Source organism: Mustela nigripes, chromosome 2 (assembly GCF_022355385.1).
Source record: "Mustela nigripes isolate SB6536 chromosome 2, MUSNIG.SB6536, whole genome shotgun sequence".
In the NCBI taxonomy this organism is placed as follows: Eukaryota; Metazoa; Chordata; class Mammalia; order Carnivora; family Mustelidae; genus Mustela; species Mustela nigripes.
Window position 1 is genome coordinate 57,062,237 of NC_081558.1, and position 3,920 is coordinate 57,066,156.

The following is a 3,920-nucleotide window of genomic DNA, read 5'->3' on the forward strand; positions in this document are numbered from 1 at the left end:
CCCCCCCACACACACACATTCAGTATATTTTAATTCACTGAAGCCATATCGGCTCAAATAATTCCAGCTAGTGTACATGGAAGGGACGACTTATGGGAAAGTTGAACAGAAAAAGTTAGATGGTACCATTTTTTAAAAAGATTTTTTAAAGATTTAAAGATGACCTGAGCCGAAGGCAGAGGCTTTAACCCACTGAGCCACACAGGCGCCCCGATGGTGCCATTTTTGCGATCCCCTGATCAAAGGACTGAGTCAGGCAGCGATGGTTAACAGATGGTAAACCATTAGGTGAAAGGCCAACGAGGAACCTTACGAAAAGGCCCGAGTGGGCACCATCTGACCCCCTTGATCAATCCTCAACACATTGAAAGGGGGACACCCTGCCATTACGTGCTTCCTGGCATGATCAAAAGCTCAAATCGCATCACCCCTATTCTTACCAAGAAGCCAACTGAACCACCCATTTCCAGAAAGTACGGGAGAGAGAAAATCATACTAAAGAATCCCACAGGGGTGTAATCCGCCAAATTCAAAACGTGAGAGGGGATGCTACAGGCAAATGACCCAGTTTCACCAACAAGTGAGTGGCATGAAAAAAATAAAAAAGAAGGGAATGCTACTCTAGTTTTAAAAAGACCTAAAAAGAGATACACACCCAAATCTGATAACTAGCAACAACAACCAAAGACAAAATTAGAAGACTTTTTTTTTTTTTTTTGAGCAATTGGTGAATTTGCATATGGACAGATCCAGGAGGACTTGGAATTATGATTACTTTTGCTGGGTGGGGTAATGGCCTTAAGGTTCTGCTTGTTTGCTTGTTTTTAGATTCACGGTGACCAGATTGGGTGAAATGCATCCCGTCTGTGACTGGCATCACGGTTTCCGAATGTTACGTTGTTTTCATGACTTTTCTGAAGTACACTGTGTCCTTCTATGACAAGTGTAGTTGGTGTCGATCATAGAAGACTGGAAAATGTGGAAAGGCAGAAGGAAGACCCAAGTTCCCCAGTCCTTCGTTGAGATTGTCCTCCACCTCCAACGCTCAGACATATGGTCTAAAATACTCCGCAGCGAGGGGTGGCTGCCTCCCAGTTTCCCCTTGTATAGAAATAAGGCTGTTGTGGATATTCTTATGCATAGAGGTTTTATTGTTCTTAAGATTCATTCCTGGAGATAAATCGCCGTAAGACTTCTATTATTTTCAGAAACGTCCACTCAGAATTGGGTCCCTTTTGTCAAATGCATACCTGTCAGTCCAGCCACAGTCCCACCCCACGGAATCCAAGGGTCCCTCCCAGGACTTCAGGGGATTGAGGCACAATCCTCTGGAGGATGGAAACACACTTCAGGGAGAATTGGCAAGAACCTTCACGCCTTCTTTTCTAGGAAGAACCTTAAAACTTCTGAGACAGGAAGGCCTGCCCAGGGGCACCAGTGGGCAGGCTGTGTAGACCAGCGTTCCTCCAACTCTAACCTCGCGGATCTTACTAATCCAGATTCTGAATCGGGACCTCTGGCATGGACACTGAGATCCTGCCTTTCTAACCAGCTCCTGGAGGACGCCAGGCTACTGGACGACCACATGTCGAGCAGAAGCCTGGAGCATGCTGGCCCCACTCACCCAGCTTCCAGGACCTAACTCACCAGCCCCCTGTCCGCCCTCTCTCCTGACCTCCTCCGCCAGATCCGCATCTCCTGACATCCCCTCAGCACTGCACCAGACCCTCCAGCTCCCTTGTAAGTACTGTTGACCCTGCACTGATGAGTAAGCAGCTCTGAACTGGGAACTGGGAACTGGGAAGCTCCATGTCTGCAGCTTGTTCCCTGGAACCGAACTGAGGCAATGGTCACAGCAGGATGCCAGGTGCAGAGTCCCCACTGGGGACAGAGGCCTGAAGCACAAGGCCCGGGTGTGGGAGGGGTGGGACACATCCCGGGCTCCCTCTCAGGGCAGAGGCTGGGGAGGCCCCCAAGATGGCCCTGGTCAGAGCACACCACGGATGCCCAGGAAGCAACAGTCAGAGCCAAGGCTGCCCTCTGGGCTGGGTCTGTTCTTTCCAGTAGAGATGCGACACAGCAGTCTCCAGGGCTGTGTGTGTCGGGGTGTGGGGTGCTCCATGTACTCTGTAGGGATCCTGGGAGGGTCTGGGAGTCAGCATCAGGACTAGGGGGCTGTCCTTTGGGTCTGGGCCCCAACTCAGACTGTGTGTCAAAGGGAGGCCCTGCTTGGGGAAGCCTGGGACACAGGGGGGAGTTGGGCTTTTTGGGCGGGTCTGGGGGTCTGCCCGTCAGGGGAGCAGCAGGGTCAGGGAACAGCAGAGCCCCCTATGGCTGGGGCTGGCCAAGTGTCAGGGGAGAGGCTAGCCAGGCCATGGCCAGCCAGGACAGGTCCCTTGAGGGAGCCTGAAGGCAGCAGGGAGCTACGCAGATCCAAGCAAGGAGCTGAGCTGAGTAGTGTGTGACCTGCCTTCGGAAGGTGCGTGGAGCTGGTTGTGGAGACAGGAGGCCGGAGGCAGGGCAGGCAGAGGCTGGCTGGGGAGGGAATGGCTGCACGGGAAGGGCAATGGAGGGTGAGGAGAGGGGGGGTAACTGGGGTGGGTGCACCTTGCCTCCTGGCTTCCCTCAAGGCAGGGCTGGCTTGTCCCCCCTCAGCTGAGCCCCTGGGTGAATGTGTGCAGAGAGCAGGGGGGAGGCGGGGTTGCAGCTTTGGGAACCCCCAGGGGAGGGAGGGGCAGAGCCAGGCTCAGCTCTGGGACCTAGGCCCCTGGCCATAGTTTCCCTGTTTTAAAGCCTAGGACTCTGTCCCAGGGTCCGGCAGTGCTACGGTGCAGGCAGAGGCAAGCGAGGGCCCTCATCACAGCCTCTTTGGGGTGTGTGGTGGCCGGGCTCAGACCACTCTCTTGGGGATTTTTCTTCCAAAGGGCACATGTAGGCTTGGGGGCTGCCCAGCATTCAAAGACAGCAGGAAATCCAAACTGTAGGCATTTCTTCTCCCTGGAAAAGGGGCCTGGAAATGCCTGGAGTGTGACCCCTCTGGAAGGTCTAGGCTCCAGGCCTCCATCCCTCAGTCAGTGGAGTTACCAGGCTTCTAACCCCTGGAACAGAGCCAGACACCAGAGCCCCTGCTCCAGCCCCACTGTGTCCAGAGCCTGTCCAGCTGGGGTCTTACAGTGGCTTGCCAGGATGCAGGCAGTACAGGAACGAGTGTCCCATATCTGAGGAAACTGAGGCCCAAGGCCCAAGGTCACACAACTAGTCACAGCAGACCTGGGATTTGTCTGGAGGTTGGTCTGACCTCCACGATGTCCGTCTGTCATAGAGCAGGGCGTGGCAGACTGAGTAGTAACCAAGTACAGTAGGACCCAGCCACAGTGAGCAGCCGTGCCAGGCAATCTTTATCTGGCCCCCATGTCAGCAGAGGCGCCCTTCTGAGAATGACCGGGAACAGACCCCAGAGTACCTGGGTGGGCTAGGAGTTCATGGACTTCCTGGTGCCAAGAGTCCCAGTGAGGCACCACTCCCTACTAGGTGCCGAAACCATTCTCTGCCCTGGGAACATAACAGTGAGCAGAACCAGTCTGGCCCTCGAGGGGGCTCTGCTGACTAGGAATAAAAGTTCTGACTTGTTCCGGCTTCAATGCTGGGGCAAGGAACTCCCAACCCCTGAGCCGGTTGGCTCATCTGCAAAGAACAAGGATAGTAATACCTTCCCACAGGGTTGTGGATCAGAGATCCCAGGCCTGGTGCCCCTGGTTATCGCTCAATCATACGCCTCAATCTGCCTCCACAGCTCAAACCCAGCTGAAGGCACCTGAGGCCCAGAGAAGTGCAGTAACTTGCCCGAGGTCACACAGTTACATCAACTCAAGCTCCTTCCTGCCCCTTAGGCATTCACTGCTTCTCTGCTAAAGGATCCC